The sequence below is a fragment of the Ursus maritimus genome, unplaced genomic scaffold (assembly GCF_017311325.1).
Source record: "Ursus maritimus isolate PB19 unplaced genomic scaffold, ASM1731132v1 scaffold_13, whole genome shotgun sequence".
NCBI classification, from domain to species: Eukaryota; Metazoa; Chordata; class Mammalia; order Carnivora; family Ursidae; genus Ursus; species Ursus maritimus.
In genome coordinates, this window is record NW_024423675.1 from 2,967,561 (window position 1) to 2,984,362 (window position 16,802).

Sequence of the window (16,802 nt, forward strand, 5' to 3'; positions counted from 1 at the left end):
GCAAATCCCCCCAGATGTCTAAGCAGGCATCGCTGCTGAGCTACTGAGCCGAAAAGCCCTCTAAAAACCATAAGGTAACTCACACCAGGCATCTATGGCTTTGGGTCTCACAGATGATTTTTTTCTTAATAGTTTACCCTCTCTCTCTCTAAAGACACTTCTGAAGTTCTGTTTGGGAGTCTAAATATTCACATTTTACCCAGTAGGCGATAATGAGGGTACTTCTTTTACCTGTCTGGATTTTTTTACTCAAAGTTTAATGAAATATTCTGTGTTACCTAAAACCTTTTATTCAAAAGTGAAAATAGACTATGGGGAAATGTCAAATCTGTATAAATCAGCTGAGCAAAACTCAAGTTCTTACCGTATTATTTATAAATATTTAGATGTTATTTATTTAGGCATGACAAAATGTTCTTTTTTGATGGTTGAATGTGCAGGTTTGCTTAGAATTAAATTTTCAGTTTTAATTTTTCAGAGTGGTGATGACTTTTCCTAGCTAACTTAGTATTTGTCTGGCTGCTTAATCTGAATTTAGAATTTTTAGTATTTAGAGAAATTTTTAAGGCACATCATTTTGTAAAAATTGTATTACAAACTTGTTTCTTCTTGATTCCCCCTCCCTTAGTTTTCATCCCTTTAACTCCTCCACCCTCCAGTTCTGGGGCTGTTTATTTTTCACTTCACGAGTAATGAATATTGACTGAGACTTCTCTTAAAAATTCAACTCTTCCTCGGGGGCGCCTGGGTAGCACAGTCGTTAAGCGTCTGCCTTCAGCTCAGGGCGTGATCCCGGCGTTATGGGATCGAGCCCCACATCAGGCTCCTCTGCTGGGAGCCTGCTTCTTCCTCTCCCACTCCCCCTGCTTGTGTTCCCTCTCTCGCTGGCTGTCTCTGTCAGATAAATAAATAAAATCTTTAAAAAAAAAATTCAACTCTTTCTCAATGACGCACTAAAGCTGTCTCTTATGTTTTAGGTTTTCTTTAGGATAACTGTTAATTATTATTGCCTCACTTTCTTATACCCACCTCAGTAAGTTCCAGAAAGGGAAGAGGAAACACCTGTTTATAAAATGGGGTATTTGAGGGGCTCCTGAATGGCTCATCCAGTTAAGCGACTGACTCTTGATGTTAGCTCTGGTCGTGATCTCAGGGTTGTGAGATCGAGCCCCACACTGGGCTTCATGCTGGGTGTGGAGCCTGCTTAAGATTCTCTCTCTTCCTCTGTCCACCCCTCTTAAAACAGAAATAAATTTAAAAAAATATCTGTTATTTGGGATTCTAGTGAATGCATGGATTATTGGGTGGAGACTCCATGTGATACCGAATCACTCATTCTTTCAAAGAAATTGGTGAAGTACCTGCTGTGCCCCAGGCATGTTCTAGTTACAAAATCCGCACAAAGCCCTGCCGTAGATGAAGCTTACATTCTAGAGCTGCACATCCAATATGGTAGCCACGGGCCACTGATAAGCATTTAAATGTTGCTAGTGCTGCATGTTGCAGTGATATATTGGGTAAAATAAAATATATAATTAAAATTAATTTTACTTGTTGCTTTTTTTGTGTTTAACATAGCTACTAGACAGTTTTAAGTTGCATATGTGGCTCAATTATATTTCTATTTGATAACTCTGACCTAGAGTATCTTTCAGGAAATGGGTATTAGAGGAGACACTGAATATGAACAAGATAAATATTAGGTGGCCCAAAGTGATAAAGACGAAAGGTTAAAGGGGAAAGCAGTAATATAAGTATTTGTGTGCACTTTGTATAAGATGGTCAGGAAGAGCTCATTGAGGAGTCTCTTTGGGTGAATTTCTGAAGGAAAGAAGGAAGCAAGCCCTGTGAATGTCTGGGGAAAGAGCATTCCAGGTAGAGGAATCAACAAGTGCAAAGGTCCTGAGGTGAGTACACACTGGTATTTTCAAAGAACAGGAGGAAGAGAGGCCATCATGTTTAGAGCAGTACAGAGAAGAATAGGAGACAAGGTAAGAGAGGTCTGGAGTTTAGAGGAGAAATCTAGGCTGGAAAGTCCAATGCTGGAGTTATCAGCACTTGAAAGTAATTTAAGCCATGAGACTGCACAAGACACCTAAAGAATGACTACAGATAGACTGGAGGCCCAAGGACTGAGTCCTGGGACTACCTAACATTACAGGTAAGGAGATGAGGAGGAAGAGCAAGCTAAAGAGGATGGGAAGGAACGGCCAGAAAGATAGGAAGAGAACTAGGTGGGGGAGTGAGAGAGAGAGCAAGAGAGAGAGCATGTGTGTGTGTGTGTGTGTGTGTGTGTGTGTGTGTGTGTCTGTGCGTGTCTGTGCGTGTTTTCCCGGAAGCCAAAGCAATGTCAAGGAGAAAGGATCTATTTCCTCAAATGATGCTAAGGGGTCAAGTTGGTGGAAAATTGAGAAGTGACATTGGAGTTTAGCAATGTGCAGATCACCAGTGACCTTGTACGAATTGTACTGGAGTGATGGCGTGAAAGCCTGATTGGAATGGACTCAAGGGAGAGGAGAGAAATCTGTAGACCACTCCTTTAAGGGGTTTTCCTATCTAAGAACAAGATTTGTCTCCCCCTTTAAGTCATCTTTCATGGACATTCCTCAGCAGTTTTTAGTTGTCTTCGTATAGGGAGTGTCCATTTCTTAATAAATTTACTCTTTAGGTGTATTTTACTTCTTAAAAATTATTGAAGTATAATTAACATACGGTGTTATATTACTTTCAAGTGCACAACATAGTGATTCAACAATTCTATACATTATTCAGTGCTCACCATGGTAAGTGTAGGCGCCATCTGTCACCAACAACATTATTACAAATTGTTAACCATATTCCCTATGCTGTTCTTTTCATCTCTGTAACTTATTTTATAACTGCAAGTTTGTATCTCTTAATCCCCTTTATCTATTTCACCTATCCCCACACCCACCTCCCCTCTGGCAACCATCAGTTTGTTCTCTGTATTTGTTTGTTTCTTTGTTTGTTCATTTGTTTTGAGTTTTAGATTCCATAAATAAGTGAAATCATATGGTATTTGTCTTTCTCTAACTTATTTCACTTAGCATAATGCGTTCTATATCTATCCATTTTGTTGCAAATGGCAAGATCTCATTCTTATTTATGCCTGAGTATATGTGCTGCCAAAGCAAGCACTATTTATGGCTGAGTAATGTTCCATTGTGTGTGTGTGTGTGTCTATCTATCTATCTACCTACCTACCTACCTACCTACCAGAACTTCTTTATCCATTCCTCTATCAGTGGACACTTGGGTTGTTTCCATATCTTGGCTATTGTAAATAATGCTGCAATAAACATAGGGGTGCATATATCTTTTTAGATTTATGGAATCTAATGTGATTCTTAAGTCTCCTTTTATTGTTACTTGCCTGTTCATTCTCTCTCTTTTTCCTTTTGAACTATCTTTTGATGAAACGAGGCTTTTTGTCCTATAGAGCTTTACACCTCTTGGATTTTACTGGTTGTGTCCTTGTCGTGTCATTTAAAATATTTTTCCTGTCCCCAGTACTTGTAAATTGGCAGTTGGGTCTTGAAGTTGGTCACGTGCAAGCTCAATTTATTGCAAGACTACTTCATAAGAGGTGGTGTGTTTTTATCAGAAGGCACGTACTGTCTGTTTTTTTTCTCTCGCTTTTAGCAGCCACTGATGCTTTAAGTCTAGATCCATTAATCCTTTGAGTGTTGCTAAATGGATATTCTGATTGCATCATTCCTTCTTTATTTATTAGCTGAAATGTAAAGAGATACTTTATCTCATTTACTATTTGGTTACTAGTGGTGCAGTTTGTAGTAAGACAGGCAGGATAAATCTTAATTCTTTCTATATCAATTAGATTTTTTAAAAAAAATTTTAGAGATGGGGGAGGGGCAGAGGGAGAGAGAATCTTAAGCTGGTTCCATGCCCAACCCAGAGCCCAACACAGGGCTTGATCTCACAACCCTGAGATCATGACCTGAGCCGAAATCAAGGGTTGGAGGCATAACCAACTGAGTCACCCAGGTGTTTTTATAGGAACTTACTTACAGTACAACTAGTCCAAGAGAGTCTGTTGCACAGAGCACAGTGCCTTTTGGAATACCTCATTTAAAAATATATATATTTTATTTATTTCTTTGAGAGAGAGAGAACCCACAAGCAGGGAAAGGGGCAGAGGGAGAGGGAGAAGCACACTCCTGCTGAGCAGGGAGCCCGATGCAGGGCTCCATCCCAGGACCCTGAGATCATGACCTGAGCTGAAGGCAGATGCTTAACTGGCTGAGCCACCCAGGCGCCTCTGGAATACCTTCTTGGAATACCTTTCTTTCAAGTAAATGTATAGAGATTTTTGCACAAGGTCCTATAGATGACGGATTAGTTAAGAGGTCAGGTAGTTCTGGGGTGCGTGGGTGGCTTAGGGCCATGAGTTCAAGGCCCACATTGGGGGTCAAGTATTTCCACCTCCTGTTTCTTCTAAATGAGGAATAACCCTCCTTCCCTCAGCTCTTCCTTCTTCCCTTTCATCTCCACACACATAAATATAGATGCATCTCTCTGTATGCACAGACACATTACCTAGAGTTCCAGAACAGCCCCATACCGTCAAAGTCTAGGTAACTGTGATTCTGCCCAGAGCTAGTAAATTCATCCCGGGTCTGAAGGTGGAGGAGCCTGCAGAGGAGTGGGGACGTGTGTTTACTGCGGGTCATTGGCTTCCCAGCTCTTCCGTTGTCTTTGGTAGTAGTTCTGCTTCATTGTGCACCTGTCAAAAACTTGCTGGGGCCTTTACTCTTAGCTCCTCTTAGGATTGCTGTGCCAGGAGTATGAATGCATTGCTTGTGGATTCTTCCGGAAAACCTCAGAGTGAGTGTGCTGATATGAACCTGGCTCCACGTTATGAAGAGGGAGTCCTATCGCCGCCACCATCTCAGCGTCTCACCGGGTCTCCCCATCTGGCTCTCTTTGGCTATGCGTGGCTTTCTGTGCAAGCCAAGGCGAATCATGTTGTTTCAGGCCATCTGCCCCACCGTTTCCCTCTGGAAAGCAGAAAAAATCATTCCGTCCCCTGCCCCCACGTCTGCGGATTGCTCAGGCCAGCTTGCTGTATTATGTCTCGGCTCTGTGAGACGGTTCTGCTCCGCCAGATGCCTGGGCTCACACCTGGTGAGGAAAAGCCCCAGAGGAAGAGAGGCCACTGCCTGCTCTCTGATCTCTCATCCGTCTTTCTCGTAGCCACTGAGCTTGCTCTGTGTTGTCACTGTGCGTTGCTTATACTTTTTTGTATTTAATAGAGTTTTTAAAAATCAGACATTATTAGATTTTTTTCCTAACCTGGCATCCTGAATTTCAAATTGAGGCATATGATGAGTTTTCCCTTCCTTGCCTATGCTTTTTACCTTAATGTAAGTACTGCTGTAGGGCTAGAGAATTTATTAAAAAGTGTATGTTTGTTACATCATTTGAAACATTTTACTTTAAAGGTGTTACTTCGTTTTTCTTTGCTTTTTAAATCTCATCTTTATTTTTTTAAGATTTTTTTTTAAAGATTTTTATTTATTTGACAGGGAGAGAGAGCGCGTGCGCACAAACACGGGGATTGGCCGGCAGAGGAAGAAGCAGGCTCCCTGCTGAGCAAAGATTTTTTTTTGCAAAGATTTTTTTCTCTTAAGTAATCTCTACATCCATTGTGGGGCTTGAACTCACAACCCTGAGATCAAGAGTCACATGCTCTGATGACTGAGCCAGCCAGGTGCCCCAATCTCATCTTTATTCTTAGCCTTCTAGGGTTAACTAACTTTAAGTCTCACCAGAAAATTTCTGTGTACCAAAGACATAGTATTTATTATAATCTAGTGTACTAAGGTTATTTTGAAAGTAGCATCTAACATTACCAATGCAAATGGTTTTTAAAAACTTTGTGTTCCAATCACCCGTCGGTCCTTTTGATGGTGAGACTCAAGGCCTAAATAACCTGACAACTTAACGCCACGAGGTGTGTCAGCTCTTGCCAGCTAGCCCACACCATGCTGTTGCACAGCTCGACCCACTTCCTTTGCTCTTTTTCCCTCCCATCCCTCAAGCTGTCTCCAGCTTGAAGTACAGAATGTACAGTGGTCCACAAATAGATATCATCGAGTTCATGGAGATATTTTCATCTGGAGGAACTCAAATATCAATAATTTATAGAATTTTTTTCCTCTTCTTTGTTTATCTGAAAAATTGCCCACTACATTGTTACAATGAACATAGTCTAGAAACATAGTGTTAATTTCCTTTTTAAGTGGCCTCCTTTGCAGCATACACTGAAGAGATCTGCTTTAACTGTATTCTTAACCCGTTCCGAATTTTTGTACTTTGAGTCAACCATAAAAGAAAGTCAACCTAAAGTGAGAAATTTATCTCATTTATAAATTATCAGAAAGCAACAATCTGACAGTCTCTATGTAAATGCGAGTAGATACATGGAAACACAACTTATTTAGGAAACAAATCCTAGGAACCCAAACTTAGGATCTAGACATTTCCTATTTAAACAAAAATAGGAAAAGATGGGAGAACACATGGCTCTCATTCCATGCTTATTTTCATATTAAGAGTTGCTATACTCTAAATTCTGTGAAGCTGAGAGAAGAAAGCAATTTAAAACGCACTTATTTCAGTTGAATCTGTATGTTGGTATCTGTACTGGCATGCATATGATTGGAACATGGAGAGTTGAGTCAGCACCCTTGTTTCTGGTCAGTTGCCAGAAATAAAGACATCAAAGGAAATAGATAAACTGGGCAGCAAATCAAAGCTACATGGGTTTTTCATTTAGTAGTTATTCTAGGTCTGTCCACAGCTTTTCTAAATGAAGTTGTCTCTCCCCCAGTCCCCTTGACAAAGGACTCCCCGCCAAGTAGACTAGTTGTTCACTCTTGTTACCTTTACATTTGTACATGTGTAGAATTTTTTTTGTAGGACAGATTCCCACATGTGAAAATGTTCCAAGGGAAAGAACACTTACTTTAAAAAAAATTTCTCTCTCTCTCTCTCTTTTTTAAGATCCTATTTATTATTTATCTGAGAGAGAGAGAGAGAGAGAGTGTGCGCGAGAACAAGCAGGGGGTGTGGCAGAGGGAGAGGGAGAGGGAGAAGCAGGCTCAGCATGACTTGGGGCTGGACCCTGGGATCAGGACCTGAGCCAAAGGCAGATATCTAACCAGCTGAGACACCCAGGCACCGCAGGAGTGAACATTTACAGGTTTAACAGATACTGCCAAGTTGTCCTCTAGAAAGGTGGTACCCACGTGCAAGTGAAAGTGAGACCAGCCACTTGTAATGAACTACCGCTGGGCTGTGTGGGGGGAGGGGAGATAGATAATCCTGAGGTTTTGCCAGCAATTTTCTAGTCCAGAAGTTGATTCTTGGAATGGTTATAAGCTGTTGCAGACAGTGTTAAACAAGATACAAATGTTCTTAGAAAAGAACATTTTCGTAAATACTTTTAAAATGAAAATATAATTGTATTAGAGAATCTTTAAAAATAATGCATAATCCTACTCTTAAAAGATTTTCATTTTTGCAAATTACCATCTAATGTATTTATTTTCCATGTCATAATTAGTGTATATGTATTTTCATATCTTAGTTTTTTCACAGAAGTGTCTCATAAGCTGTTTTCTGTTTCTACGTATCTTTCATAATGGTCACTTAAAAGCTGCATAATGCTGCATTATGTTACTGTATCAGTAATTTGCTAATTCCGTCCTTAATGTTGAACATTTAATATACAACCAAATACTTAAACTCTGTGTTTTTAACTAATAAGATTTATTGGTTTGTTCAGACTTTAAGTGTAATATAGTTCATTAAAAAAAAAAATTAGGGGGGCGCCTGGGTGGCTCAGTCAGTTAATCATCTGCCTTTGGCTCAGGTCATGATCTTGGGGTCCTGGGATCGAGTCCCACGTCTGGCTCCTTGCTAAGCAGGGAGGCTGCTTCTCCCTCTCCCTCTGCCCCATATCACCCCCCGTCTTGTGCTGTCTTGCACATGCATTCTATCTCAAATAAATAGGTCTAAAAAAATTAGGAAGACACACACAAAAAAGGAAGACACACACAGAACTCTTCCTATAACCTTTGTTAGTGAACTCTGTGAGCATTGTGATAGATTACCTTCCTGCCTTTTCTTAATATTTTATTTCTTTATTTTAGTTTATAACTATACTGTGTAAAACATATTTCTTTTTTCCATTTTCTAAATCCTTTTAAAAGGGTTTAAATTAAAATTTTTTCCCTTTTTATTTTATTTTTAAGATGTTATTTGTCAGAGAGAGAGAGAGAGCACAAGCAGAGGGAGTGGCAGGCAGAGGGAGAAGCAAGCTCCCTGCTGAGCAAGGAGCCCAATGTGGGTCTCGATCCCAGGACCGTGGGATCATGACATGAGCTGAAGGCAGATGCTTAACCAACTGAGCCACCCAGGCATCTCTTTTTCCCCTTAAAAAAAAAAAAAAGTGTTTATTTTCTCAACTATAAAAGTAGTTTGAAACTGTTATAGGGATTGGGAAATACTCCCAAGCATTCATAATCCTATTACCCAGTGGCAAACACCTTTAACATTTTCATTTATTACCTTCACGTTAAAAAAAAATATTTGAGGTATTATACCATCAATGGTTCTTAATTTGGGGTGACCATGGACCCTTTTATGAATCTTTAAAAATCCAAATTAAGAACTCTTGTGTACATAAATATACGTAACTCTTTTTTTCTTATAGTTGTGAACTCTTACAAATCTCTAAATTTGCTGATTGTTATGGGTTGAATTGTGTCCCCCCCCAAAATTCATATGTGGAAGTCCTAACTCTCATTGCCCTTTATTGTGACCTTATTTGGAGATAAGGTCTCTACAGAGGTAATCAAGTTAAAGTGAAGTCATTAGGGTGGACCCCAATGCACATGCCAGGCATCTCTATAAAAAGAGGAAATTTGGAGATAGATATATGCACAGGGAACTCGCAGCACATGGACAGCGATGATGGCCACATACAAGTCAAGGCGAGAGGCCCGAGAGGGGTCCTTCCCACACTGTTCTCAGAGGGAAGTGATCCTACTGGCACCTTGATTTCAGACTTCTAGCCTCAGAACTGAGACAGTAAATCTCTGTTGTCGAAGTCACCCATTTGTGGTACTTGGTTACGGCAGCCCTAGCAAAGCAATACACTGATTTTATCATCTTACAGGATATAGACCTTTGGATAAGTACTTTGTGCCAGGCACTGTGCCAGATGGTGGGAATACTAAGTCGGTGAAGTCACGTTCGCTGTCTCTACGGTGGTGAGGTTGGCAATAAGGTGTAGAACCCTGGGATCGGGCTAGGATGGGCAGTGCATAGAGCATCTTAGGAGCCCAGAGCTGGGACATGGTGAGGGCCAACTTCCCCTCGAGAAGGACCACGTGAGCTGAGTTTTGAAGAACCAAGAGGAGCCTGTTCATTCTATTGTTGAACATTAGCGTGTTCTCAGTTTCCTGTGTGTTTGGATTATTTCTTTCAGGTAGATTCCCAGTAATGCACTACTAAGATAAGGATGTGAACCTTAAGACATCATTTTTAAGGCAATGTAATATTCTACCAGATGGAGGTTTCCTGGTTTATTGAATTCTACTTTTTTACTGGATAGAAGTTTCCCTGATGTTCTGTTTCCAGTGTTTTGCTGTTATAAATAATCATGTAGTGTATATCTTTTTTGTGTGTGAAGCTTTTTCGATAATTAGAATTATGTCCTTAGCCATAGAGTCCTAGAAATAGAATTACATTATCAAAAAGGTCAAATTGGTTTTCAGAAATGCTGATTTACATTCCCATTATTAATCAAGTGAAATCTATTAAATCAGTTTGATTTATTATAGTCTTATATAATTTGGGGTCTGGGAAAATAGAATTCAGTGTTTCCCTTTTTTGAAGGCTAAACCCTTCCTAGGAATCAAAGTGCCATTTGTATCACTTGGGTTGAAAGAACGCCTCTTCCTTAGGTTCCTTTCTTCATCTGAAATAACCTGCTGGAATGGCATTGTCCCATCACAGACTTGCCTACACAACTTGTGCCCTGGTTTCTAACCAGTAGATGTGCGCATTGGCCTCTGTTTATACTCTCTTCACTCACTGTCCATCTCGAATGTAACGATCGAAGATCAGCCTCCGAGGTAGTGGTTTCATTTCTCTCCTGAGCTTCTTTTGCAATGACTCTTGTACTCTCCACTCTGCTAGTCTCCAGATCCCACTTATGTTGGCAGCATATCTACTGTAATAGAATAACAAAAAGAACCACGATCGTGGTGACATGCTGGGAAAACGGACTCAAGTCAGGAGTGATGGCATTCTGTCTCAGCGAGAGGAGAGTTTGCTAGCAAGCACCGCATTGTTTCCTTCATTTTGTTTATTTTTATTTTTTTTATCAAATTGATGTATATTTGCTCTTAGTTCTCATTTTATATGATGTCTTCTATTTCTTTTTTTTAAATTAACATATAATGTATTATTTGTTTCAGGGGTACACGTCTGTGATTCATCAGTCTTACACAATACACAGTGCTCACCATAACACATACCCTCCCGAGTGTCCATCACCCAGCCACCCCATCCCTCCCACCTCCCTCCACTCCAGCAACCCTCAGTTTGTTTCCTATGATTAAGAGTCTCTGATGGTTTGTCTCCCTCTCTGGTTTCGTCTTGTTTCATTTTTTCCTTTCTTCCCCTATGATCCTCTGCCTTGTGAGATCATACAATAATTGTCTTTCTCTGATTGACGTATTTCGCTTAGCATAATACGCTCTAGTTCCATCCATGTCATTCCAAATGGCAAGACTTCATTTTCCTGATGGCCACATAACATTCCAGTGTGTGTGTGTGTGTTTGTATACACACATCTTCTTTATCCATTCATCTGTCATGAACATCAGGGCTCTTTCCATAGTTTGGCTATTGTGGACATTGCTCTTATAAACATTGGGGTGCAGGTGCCCCTTGGGATCATTACATTTGTATCTTTGTGCAACTGCTGGGTCATAGGGTAACTCTATTTTCAACTTTTTGAGGAACCTTCATACTGTTTTCCAGAGTGGCTGCACCAGCTTGCATTCCCACCAACAGTGTAGGAGGGTTCACCTTTCTCCTCATCCTCGCCAACATCTGTCATTTCTTGACTTGTTAATTTTAGCCTTTCTAACTGGTGTGAGGTGATATCTCATTGTGGTTTTGATTTGTATTTCCCTGATGCCGAGTGATGTTGAGCACTTTTCCATGTGTCTGTTGGCCACTTGGATGTCTTCTTTGCAGAAATGTCTGCTCATGTTTTTGGCCCATTTCTTGATTGATTATTTGTTCTTTGGGTGTTGAGTTTGATAAGTTCTTTATGGATTTTGGATATGAACCCTTTATCTGATACGTCATTTGCACATATCTTCTCCCATTCTGTCAGTTGTCTTTTGGTTTTGTTGACTGTTTCCTTTGCTGTGCCAAAGCTTTTTATCTTGATGAAGTCCCAATAATTCGTTTTTGCCCTTGCTTCCCTTGCCATTGGCAACGTGTCTAGGAAGAAGTTTCTGTGGCTGAGGTCAAAGAGGTTGCTGCCTGTGTTCTCCTCAAGGATTTTGATGGAGTCCTGTCTCACATTTAGGTCTTTCATCCACTGTGAGTCTATTTTTGTGTATGGTCCAGTTTCATTCTTCCATGTGTCGCTGTCCAATTTTCCCAAGACTATTTGTTGAAGAGACTGTCTTTTTTTCCATCAGATATTCTTTCCTGCTTTGTTGAAGATTAGTTGACCATCGAGTTGAGGATCCATTTCTGGATTCTCTATTCTGTTCCATTGATCTGTTTTGGTGCCAGTACCATACTGTCTTGATGATTACAGCTTTGTAATAGAGCTTGGAGTCTGGAATTGTGATGCTACCAGGTTTGGTTTTCTTTTTCAACATTCCTCTGGCTATTCGAGGTCTTTTCCGGTTCCATACTAATTTTAGGGTTATTTGTTTGAGTTCTGTGAAAAAAGTTGATGGTATTTTGATAAGGTTTGTGTTAAATGTGTAGATTGCTCTAGGTAGCATAGCCATTTTGACAATATTTGTTCTTCCAATCCATGAGCATAGAACGTTTTTCCATTTCTTTGTGTCTTCCTCAATTTCTTTCATGAGTATTCTATAGTTTTCTGAGTACAGATCCTTTGCCTCTTTGGTTAGATTTATCTTATGGTTTTGAATGCAATTGTAAATGGGATTGACTCCTTAATTCTCTTTCTTCTGTCTCATTGGTGTATAGAAAATGCAACTGATTTCTGTGCATTGATTTTATATCCTGCTACTTTACTGAATTCCTGTATGAGTTCTAGCAATTTTGGGGTGGAGTCTTCTGAGTTTTCCTCATAGAGTATTACGTCATCTGCAAAGAGTGAAAGTTTGACTTCTTTGCCGATTTGGATGCCTTTTATTTCTTTTTGTTGTCTGATTGCTAGGCTAGGACTTCTAGTACTATGTTGAACAGCAGTGGTGACAGTGGACATCCCTGCAGTGTTCCTGACCTTAGGGGTGACTCTTGATCTCAGGGTTGTAAGTTCGATACCCATGTTGGGTGTAGAGATTACTTAAAATCTTAAGAAAAAGAAAGTGATTGTGAGTACCGGGGGTACCTGTCTGGCTCAATAGGTGGGACATGCAACTCTTGATCTTGGGGTTGTGAGTTCAAGCCCCACATTGGGTACAGATATTACTTAAAAATAAAATCTAACAAAAAACAAAACAAAACAAAGTAAGTGTGAGTACCAGATGACAAACATCAAGGAATGAAGACTATTCTGTAATCAGTTTAGTATTTTAAATGTGGTAGCCTGCCTCGCATAATTAATTGATGTGAAATCATAATCAATGTAATTTTTAAAATGCCCCACTCACTAATTGCTTTTTAAAAACTTAATTTCTGAAATCAGAAAAAAGCAAAGTTATACCTATTTTAAACATAGAAGTGTACAATGTGAAAGTGTATCTCTATTTCTGTCCCCCAAAGATAAGCAACCATGGTCTGCAATACAGGATATGTTTCTCTAAATTTTTTCCCTAGCATTTGAAAAATATAATGATGCTTAACCTCACTAACAGAAAATAAAATACAGAGTGACCAAGAATCAGATTCCCCGCCCATCCCACACCCCCCATCAAGTTCTCAAAGATAAAACAGGTAAGAAAATGGGTACTCCCATATGATGTTGGTGGGAGTATAAATGGGAACAATCTACTTGGAGGGTAATTTGTCAATAATTGCCAAAGTGTTTTTTTTAATTGCCAAAATTTTATATATACGTACGTACCTTGCGCGTATCCTCTGCTGACTCTAGAAAAATAAGAAAGTCGGTAACTTTTACAACAATGTTATTTGGTTATAACAATGTGCTGGTGGTGGTGCTGGTGGTGATAGCGGTGCTGGTGTCTTCTGCTATATGAGGAGGCTGGAAGAAGTCATATTCGAGTCAGCTTTGTACCCAGCCAGAACAGTGCCAGGGGGCAGTGTGGGTCAAAGCAATTCTCATGATTCTTTCTCAACATAGGCAGAAAGGTCAGCTTCCCAGGGGAGGAAGGACTTTGACCATTCCCTTCCGAAGTTGGAAAAAGTCAGGGGCCCACACAGGTCCTTGCAGACACATTCAGAAGGCACTCCCTAGGAACTCCCTCCTTTTCTCTGCTTCTAAGTCTGAAACCAGCAGTGAGATTCTGCCCTATGAAATATTCATAAAATTCAATTGCCCGTAAAATATTTTCTAAATGTAAGTGCCGTAAGTGACCCAAATTATATTAGCAGCTTTTTGAGAAATGGAGAGAGAAAGGAGAAAGAATTTAAGGGAATGGGTTCCAGGGAGCCAGCCTTGGCATTTTCAAACCATAATAAATGGGTCGTGGATCTGCATTGTGTCATTTCAGAAATGACTAATGCTTGGACTGTATTCGATCATTATCAGAGTGGCCCATCCCAATGTAAATCAGTCTTTCTACATTACACAGACTGAGTGCCCCCTTTTTTAAATCTGTATTTTTATTTCATAGTCATTTTGTTTCCAGCTCTAAAAATCCTGAGAATCTGTACTCAAGGTGACCTTCTCACATCAGAAGCCAGGGAAGCCATGGAAGCCTGGTTGGCCTCCAGGCAAGAATTCACCCCAAACAGGGCCCTGCAGGCAACTCCCCTTGCCGCTGATTGATGCGGGACCAGAGATGTTCATTGTTAGAAAACGCTCGTGAGCTTATGCAGATGCTATCTCCATCCAACCATCAATCCTTTGTTCTGCTGTCTGCAGCCCCCAGAATAAATGTACTCATTGTACCGTTCGTGTGTGGAGGGTGGCCATTCCCCGCCCCCTCCTTTTCCAAATCATTTCTTCCTCATCCTAGAATTTTTGCTCTCTTATTTATTCAATCTTCTCTGTAGAATAAATAGTATGCAGACTACCTACTCTCCTTCATCCCTCCCATTTCATAATACTGCCTTTCTGATAATAAAATTAAGTTTGTTTGTTTTTGGCATCCCCATCACACCATTATCTCATACTGACTTGTAAATAAACTAAAACCCCAGAGCAGTTGCTTTCTGAGCTTAAATGAAAGATGTAACATCTATTTCTCTGAAATCTTTTTTCCTTTTGGCTCATTCTTTTCAACCCAGACTGCTTTTGGAGTTCTATTCTGTCATCTTATCTAAAGCGTTCATCTCTCCCAGCGTGGTGTCGTCGGATCCTTTGAAAAGCCTGCCTGCAGATTGCTGATGTATTTACCTAGGCTCAGGGCTTGAAGAGGGTGACAAATCCCTCATAATGAGTTTGCCAAATGCCTGCTGGCAGCCGGTAGAGTCAAGGCTCTGTGGAGAAGGGACAAGGACAAAACTTAGGGCCTCGCTGCCCAAAGGGGCCCTGGCCACCGCAGTTGGAGGAACTTTGGTGTGACCATTGACATGTAAATGGTCGTGGGGCCCAGGGCGGATCCCCAGCAGACCCTCCTGCCAGCCCTGCGACCACACACAGCCCTGGCCTGGAAGGGCTGCGGGCTTTGCCTCCTTGAGGCCCCTGGGCATCCTGGCTACAGAGGTAAGTCCCCCGATCAGCTGTGTGGTAGAACTGTTCCATTTGGGGCAGTGACTGCGGGCTGGAAAGTTTTCCCAGCCCCATACATGCAATGGGAGTAGTCTCGTTGGACCTCACTCTGTCCTGGATGCAGACATTGGCCCTATAAAGGTTTTTGAAATGAAAAAGAATACTAAAAAGAAACAATCGCATTTGCCCATATGTATGTACCTATATAAGAACTTTTTGAATTTTACCTGAAATTTCTATAGGATAATTTTATTTTTCTTACTGTGTTTTCTGGAGTCCAGCTCTCTCCCTCTCTCTCCCCTCTCTGTCTCTAAACTTCTTTACTTTTCCTCCTCTCTCCCTTTCCTTGAAGGGATGGTAATTTGTGTAATTCGTAAGGGAAATATTGCTATGTACTTTATGAGTTAGAGAAACAAAGGAAAAATTACACACCATTAGAAGAATCACATGAATAAACCACTGCTAAAAAATGGGGATATGCTGATTTTCCCCCTAGGAAACTTTAGTGGAAGAGTTTTTGGAGTGCTAGTGTCCTAAATGTAACAATGTGAATTATAAAATTTATGGTGCTCTTATCACATGGTGGAAGGTATATGTTATACTTTGGACTGATTTTGTTACAAGCCCCTTAAGAACTAGCAATAAATTATTTAAAAAATACGCGTAGATTTTACATTCAGAATTGAGTGCTAGATTGAGTTAGAGGAGAATCTTGATTTTTAAAAATCTTGGAAGAGGGGTGCCTGGAAGGCTCAGTGGGTTAAGCTTCTGACTCTTGATTTCGGCTCAGGTCTTGATCTCAGGGTCGGGAGATCAAGCCCTGGGGCCGCTCTGTGTTCCTGGGAGGGGAGGCGGCATCTGCTGCTGAAGATTTTTCTCTCTTCCTCCTCCTTTGCCCCTCCCCCCTCAAAGAAATAAATCTTTAAAAAAACTTGAAGTAAAGGGTTTACTTTGGTAAAATATCTCACATAGGACTCTATGACTGTTTGCAGAGATGGTGCTTTTAAGAAAATATTTTCTTAATAAAATGCAAATATTTCCAGATTCACCGCTCCACCCCTCTACCCCGCCCCCCTGTCTGACTCATAGATACTCTTCTTCGTCGTGTGACTTCATTCGGTACACGATGCGTCCTGAAGCCTTGACTGGTGGTTGTTTATTCAGATGCTTTTTTGCTCTTTTAAAGTAATTTTAGTAATAGAATTATGCTTTTATATTATAATGAAATTGAAAAATAAACCTCATTCCATCAGTCTCAGATCCGTAAATCCTAGCATTAAGTATGAAGTCTATTTTTAAGCGTCCCATGCTCCAGTGAGCATGGGGGAATTCGGTACCCTGAAAGAACACAAAACTCAGTGCTGTGAGATATGGGATCTGTGACTAGCTAAGTGGCCTTGAGCAAATGACTAACTTCTCTGACCTCAGTGATGCACTAAATCAGTGGCTCTCAACCAGGGGTGGCAATGTCCCTCAAGGGGCGCTTGGAAATGTTGAGGGGGAACATTTTTAATTGTCATAGTGTATGGGGCACTAATGGTTGAGAACCCCAGAAATTAGAAATGTTGAAATGCCACCCAGCCCCGTGATGAATGGGCCCACTCCGCGTGCCAATGGCACCCCAACTGGGAAACACTGGACTGGATGATCTCTAAGATTCTTTCAGCTTTATTTCTCTCAAGTTCATAAG